Here is a 7,049-nt window from a genome sequence, read left to right on the forward strand (position 1 = left end):
AATCTTTTTAGTCCGGAAGTCAGCAAAAATCTTGAGAGATGAATGCTTTTCTTTTTGCGGTATGTGGGCCTCTCACTGTTGTGGCCTCTCCCGTTGAGGAGCACAGGCTCCAGATGCGCAGGCTCAGCGGCCATGGCTCACGGGCCCAGCCGCTCTACGGCATGTGGGATCTTCCTGGACCAGGGCACAAACCTGTGTCCCCTGCATCGGCAGGCAGACTCTCAACCACTGCGCCACCAGGGAAGCCTCGATGAATGCTTTTAAACTTCTGCATTGCTGATGGAAATGATTCATAATTCCCTAAACTAACCCGTAACAACCCTAAGAAGTAATGCTCCTGACACATTCCCTCCATATCTCCACTCCCTGACGCTGATAAAGAAGGAATCTGGAAATAATACTCTGGCTCTACTAAGGGGTTTGTTTACTAAAATAATGGAATTTATGTACTAATATAATATGGAATTCTGTGAATCACAGTCCTGTGACCTGTGAATTAGAGCTCTGACATCCAACTCATCGTTCATCTTTGGCCTGTGGGGACAGGAGCCAGCCAGCCATTAAGGCAGGTGTCACACACATACCTATTGAGCCTCCACTATCAGAGACACAGCTGAGAGCCAAGGAAGAGGAATGAGGCCTGAGGGCTCAAAATGGACACCACCAGGACTTGCACATAAAGCCCTGGATGTCCGAAGATTCAGAGACCCTCCCTCAGCATTCAAGCAGCTGGCATTCTCACCACACTTGCAAATGGCTCTTTTTTAATCTGATGTGTGGCTTTAATCCACATAAAAGCAAGGATTTCCTTGTTCCTAGCCTGTTTTCTGGGAGAGAGTCTGAACAGCAAAGAATAAGTTGGTTCATTTTAAAATATAAGCTTTTTACGTTTTCATGGCAGCTCTAACCATCATGGCCTTGGATGGAGCTCCCAAGAGATCCTCTCTTGGAAAAGCAGTAGGTCCCCTCCCTGTAAATAAGGAGTTAAAAGAATGTTCAGTGGTGGTGACCTCATGATGAGCTTGGCAGAGAATATACAATTGGGAACCTGGTGTTTTTGAGGAATGGAAAGATGGTCATCTCAGAGGACTGGAGGAAGATGGGGTCCTGTGGATGAGAATGGGGAAAGCACAGCACTTTTATAAAGGTGCCACAAGTACCTTACCTCATCCTAACTATCTGTTCTGGGTACCACATAAGATTTTGGATTTCATTCTAAGGACAATATATAGATGTGGAAGTATATGGGGAAGGTGGAGGATGGAACCAGGTACATTTGAAAGGTATCTCCATTTTTAAAAGGAGGAAAATGAAGCTCAGAGAGGTTAAATGACTTGCCCAAAGTCATACAGCTAAAGAGTGGTCAGCCAGGACATTGGAACCAAAATAGTCTCATTCCCTTTACAGTTTTTTCATTTGGACTTCCTTCTGCATAACGTTGCCAAATATTATAAATAATGTGCAGGTTTGCCCTGCCATGTGTTCAAGTGGGCAAGATCTTTACAGAAAACTAAAGACAGGACAAAGGTCATTTGATTAGCTCAGTTTTGATCTAGATCTCACAAAACTACCAGCACCCGAGTGAGGCAGAAGTACGTAGGTGTTTTCAGAATGATTACAAGTTTCTGTATGACAGAAGGTGCTCAAACAAATGTTACAACAGTACAGGCCACATTCAGGATAATGAGTAAAGTGTACATCCTCTCCTACTGGGTCATAAGCTCCTTGGGAATCTATTTCTGCTTATCATTCTTTTGTGTACTTTTGTTAACTTACTGTAAGAGAAACGTATTGCATTGTTGCAAAGGGAGAGGGATTGCATCTGGCCAGGGGGGATCAGAAAACTGGAAAAGGGAGGTGGCCTAAGAAGCTGGTGTTAAGAAGCCAGTGTTTAAATACTATTCATCTTTCATAAGCACTACTGTTTATGGAACACTAATAGTGTGCTCGAAGCTTTGCAACATTGTTTGATTTAACCCTGGGGAAATGTACAGTTATTTCAGATGTAACTTGTTAGAACAGATGCTACTGATGCCAGTGCCCATGTGGCTTTTGGTGAGTCAGGCTTCTACTGGCATGGCTGTCAGCTGGTTCACCCTGACCTTTCTATTGAGGACTACTGTTGGCTGACAGAAGAAGCCTTGCTTGGAGATGTAATCTGGAAGGCAAAGCCAAGGAAATCTGACAAAGAGATAAGAAATAGGAAAAAACCACGCTGATGAGAGGTATGAATATTGGAGTTCCCAGATCTATCTTCCATCTAATAAACATTTCAGAAAGAGAGACTTTAAAATTTTTTTATTTTAATAGGGAATAGAAAATAGTGGGGGGGGGGGTGTTTGTTTTCTTTTGTTTTTTTTAAGTGAATTGCTCTGAGGTGCCCCAAGGTTGCGAGAAGCGATAACGGGGGAAATAGTCACACACAGACATCACCCAGTGAAGTTTCAACCTCTTAAAGAAGCCAAAGATCCTTGGCTATGGATAAAGAGAAAATCCTACACTTTTCCAGAAGGAGACATACACGTGAAGTTTCAACAAATAGACTGGCATCTGATCGCGCGTCCTCAAAGTGGGAGCTATCTACAAAATTCGGAAGGAAAATGATTCTGAACCTAGAATTCTGTGCCCAGTTTACTATCATTAAGTGTGAGAACAAAATAACAGCGTCCTTGAACATGCAAAATGCCAGACTGGACTGGATGTATAATTTGTGGGACACAGGTGCAAAATGAAAATGTGGGTCCCCTTGTTTAAAAATGTTAAGAATTTTAAGATGACAATATCAGAACATTAAACCAAGTGTGAGGCTCTTCTGAATGCAGGGCCCCAGACAACTACCCAGGTTCATATGACCATGACAATCCCCTGGACCTAGAAAGCTTACCACCTGCGAGCTCTTTCTGGAAAAAAGAAAAATTAATTTAAAAAAAAAAGGTGAAGGGGGAATTCCCTGGTGGTCCAGTGGTTAGGACTTGGTGCTTTCAACTGCCATGGCCCCAGATTCAGTCCCTGGTTGGGGAACCAAGATCCTGTAAGCCGCGTGGTGCAGCCAAGAAAAAAAAAGTGAGGAAATAAACAAAACAAACAGGACAAAACACCAAAATACCCTCCCAGTAAAACTTGTAAGTCCTCTGTTGGCCATAGTTTGCCAACCCCGATTTAGAGTCATATGACATAGGTGGATCAGGAGGGGTCAGGGTGAGACAGGAAGTGTGAAGAATTAGGGTTAGCAGGGCATTGCCTCATTCACCTCAGGCTGTGTACATGGCATCCCACAGAGTTGTGCAGTGCACAGACTCTATAACCGTACGTGATAGTCCTGAGGGTAAGATTAAAAGAAAAACCTTCCAATCTAGACTGTCCTACCCTAGGAATGGCTAAGTGCTAAGGCCCTAGACAGCACCCTGTTCCTTGGTGGGGTGGGAATGACAGATTGTGAAAGGACCTTGGCAAAGGAAAGTAGGGGTGGGGTGGGGCCACTCACTTGCTGGAAGGTAATGCACTTCCAAGAATATCAGGTTCTCAGCAGCTGTCAGGATCATGCAATGTATTACTTCCCAGAGGATGATGAAGGCAGACCCACCCAGTGACCTGGTCTCATGGAATGTGGCCTCCCTGCTTCGTAGGGCCTGTCCAGCTCTGCTCCACCATGGAAGCAGGGTCAGCAGTACAGAAGGAAAACCCTCGTGAGGCAGAATCACACATCTCAGAAAGGACTAAGAAGGTCATCATTCTCACTTTCCTGGAACTCCGTTCCCGGGCTCCTGGGCCAGTTGGACACACAGTAGTGCAGTAAAGCCAAGGTAAACATTGGCCACTCCTGACAGCAGCTGCTCCAGCAGGTCAAGAGCAGGGCAAGGTACAGGAGAGAGATTAAAGAGGTTGCTGCTTTCAGCAGGTTTGACTAAGGCTGGGTAAGAAAGATGCAAAACTCATTTGTCTGACAAGTTCCAGGCTGTTGGCAAAGACCATCGTGAGAAGTTCTGCTCTGGACAGGGGAGTTTGCCCAGCAAATGCTGAGACAAGGCTGCCGTGCTCGGGAGTCGGGGGATAAATGAGGCAAGGCTGGAGAAATGGACTTGGAGCCAGAAAAGGAGGTCCTGGTGGGAGATGGGGAAGGCCACTGCTTTGCCAGGGTCTGGCCTGCTTGGCAGGACCATGGGCATCACCTAACACAGGAAAAAGACAGGCCTGGCTCTGGTGAAAACAGCAGCATCTCCAGCAGCTGCTTTTAAAATCCTGATCTTGGTTGTGGAGCTGGGGATCCATTATGTGACAATAGCATTCACACGGCTCACCTAGAAAATCAACTCAAACTTCTCATCTCTTGCTTTGACTCAAGTCCCCATGGGTGTCCTGTTCTGGAGCTGGCTGTGTACTCAGGGGTTGAATGAGTTGCTCAGGAAGAAGTAGTTTTCTAAAAAAGATCTCCAGAGAAAGAAGACCACTCACAGGTTCTGAGACCTGTATCGGTGGGTTGCTTCCTGGAGACCAATGAAGGCACTGGATTGAAGGTTGCTAAAACTGGTAATGTAGCAGAACGACCTCAGGGTCTTGTTAAAAGTTCTGAGGCCCAGACTACAGAATCAGATTCTCTTGGCATGGAAGCCAAAAATCTGGATCTGACAGGTTTCCTGGGTGCTTTAAACATACAGCCTGGTTTCGAAATCCAAGCATAGGGGACCTCCAGAGATTATTACTGTCCCTAGAGCAGAGCTGAAATGACTGCCCCAAGCTGCCCACGCTGCCCCACTGCTCCTGTCCCGTGTGCCTGACTGTGCTACAGTCCAGAAGAGGGAAGCCAGGAGCGCTTGGTTAGGACATGGTACCTGCCTCCAGAAGCCCCCAGTGCAATGTTTAAATCATGGCACCAGCTACATGCACCTCCACAGGCAGGTACAAAGATAGGGAATCCAGCCCTTGAATGGAGTAAATATGGCAAAGCAGGAAAGTGATTAAAAGTTGTCTTCCCAGTGTGCAAAGGCTGCAAACAGCAGCCTCCTCAATAGTGTATGCAGCCTGTTGCCCCAAGGGACCTTGGAGACAGCCCTTTCCAGTGGACATTAATAACTGGCATGCTGTCCCCAATCCAGGCTCCAGATGGGTATGCGCAGTGCCTTTGGAAAGCCCCAGGGTGCAGTGGCCAGGGTCCACATTGGCCAAGTCATAATAATGTCCATCCACACCAAGCTGCAGAGCAAGGAGCATGTGATTGAGGCCCTCCACAGGGCCAAGGTCAAGTTTCTTGGCTGCCAGAAGATCCACATCTCCAAAAGGTGGGGATTTACTAAGTTTAATGCAGATGAATTTGAAAACATGGTGGCAGAAAAGTGGCTCATCCCGGATGGCTGTGGGGTCATATACATCCCTATCGTGGCCCTCTGGACAGATGGCGGGGCCCTGCGCTCGCGAGAGCCTTGGCGCTGTCCCCTCCTTACTCGTGCCCACCCATAAATCCTACTTTCCTGTCAAAAAATTAAAGAGAAGAGTCGTCTTGCTGTTTTGTTGTTGGTGGTGGTGTTGGTGTTTGTTTTGTTTTGTTTTTCATTGATGTTGGTGAAAATCCAAAGGAGTCATGTCAGGCCACTCTCAAAGGCAATTGGTACAAGGGATCATTCACTTCTATCTGCACATGTTTAAAATTCCATCAACAAAGTCATAAAGCATATAGAAAAGAGAAAGGAAAGGGAATTAAAGCTTCAAACAGAAGAATAAGAAAATAAGCTAAAATACACAGAATGAATATGGTGATTAAGGACACAAAGTCAGAATAACTACACCCATATTCTAGTGGTCAGTACTGAAGATACAAATACATAACTAGACACACAAACTAGAAATACATTTTAGGTTAAAATGAAAATTTGTGCTAATGGAAAGAGGATTAAGATCTAGAAAATCACCCAGACAGAGCATTTTTTTTAAGCAGATCAAAGTTACCAGACTCTTCAAAGTTTGGTGGACTCCTCCAGTGAAATGCAGAGGCCTGGAGATCTTTGGGGGGAGCTTTGCGATTACAAATTCAACTTCTTTAATGGTTGAATGGTCCTCTAACCATTAGAGAAATTGAATTCAGAGTTTACAATTTCCTGAAAAAATAAATCTCTTCTGGTTTCAGCTCTGACATGTAAAGAATCTGGAAGTCATTACTCCCATCCTTAAGAAAAAGCTTTAAAAAACTGAAAGTTGGTGACTTTTCTTGGGCCCATCACAGAACTGAGGTCACAGGGCAAACAGCCACTTCAGAACCTGGAGAGACAGGCAAATCCAAAGAATCACAGCCAAGATCTGTTTACCTGGGACAGAAGTAAATGGTGAACTGGGGCAAATGGTCTTCAAAGATAGAATAGACAAAAGGATACTGTCTTTAGCAGATAAAGGGCTGAGACCCGTGATGGGGAGAACATGCAGACCCCAGAGAGAACGTGAGCAAAGGCTATGGATAGGCAAGAGGAGACATAAAAATGCTCAAAACAGCTGTGGAAATAAGTTCAAGTTCACTAACGATGAAAGAAAAGCAAATTAAACCCCTGAGATAGGTTTCCTAAATTCTCTCCAAGCTGGCTGGAGCAAAGACTCTCTCTGGTGGCCACATCACACTGTTACATCCTTTCTGGAAGGCAGTTTAGCAGCTGATGTCAAGAACCTTAAAACACTGTGTACCCTTTTGCTTAGGAACTCCAATTCTAGGAAACTGCCATGAGAAAAACAGTTGGGGTCAAAGGCTTACACCCAAACATGTTTGCCTCACACTACAGTGATAAGGAAATGCCAGAATATGCAAAATGCTGGCAAGGAACGGGTGTGTAAACAATTCATGGTATCTATTAAAATGAATGTGGAGGATCCACTAAAATTACACTTAGAAAGCGTTCTTGATGATAGGATAAAATGCTTATGGTGCTGTCTAAAGGGGAGCAAAGAATACAAATCTGTATAAGTCACATATTTTCACCTGCACTTAAAAAAAAGCAGTCGAAAGGAAACATACAAAATATTAAAAGAGTTTATGTCTGGGTGAGAGCTGACAGGGAGATTGGAAAATAGAG

At 44.8% G+C, this 7,049-nt stretch overlaps 1 pseudogene; it reads left to right on the forward strand.

The window, feature by feature from the left end:
* The first annotated feature begins 4,924 nt into the window (after positions 1–4,924).
* On the forward strand, positions 4,925–5,049 carry LOC131764699 (small nucleolar RNA SNORA70; annotated as a pseudogene).
* Positions 5,050–7,049: the final 2,000 nt, after the last annotated feature.

This window comes from Kogia breviceps, chromosome 10 (assembly GCF_026419965.1).
Source record: "Kogia breviceps isolate mKogBre1 chromosome 10, mKogBre1 haplotype 1, whole genome shotgun sequence".
Lineage (NCBI taxonomy): Eukaryota > Metazoa > Chordata > Mammalia > Artiodactyla > Physeteridae > Kogia > Kogia breviceps.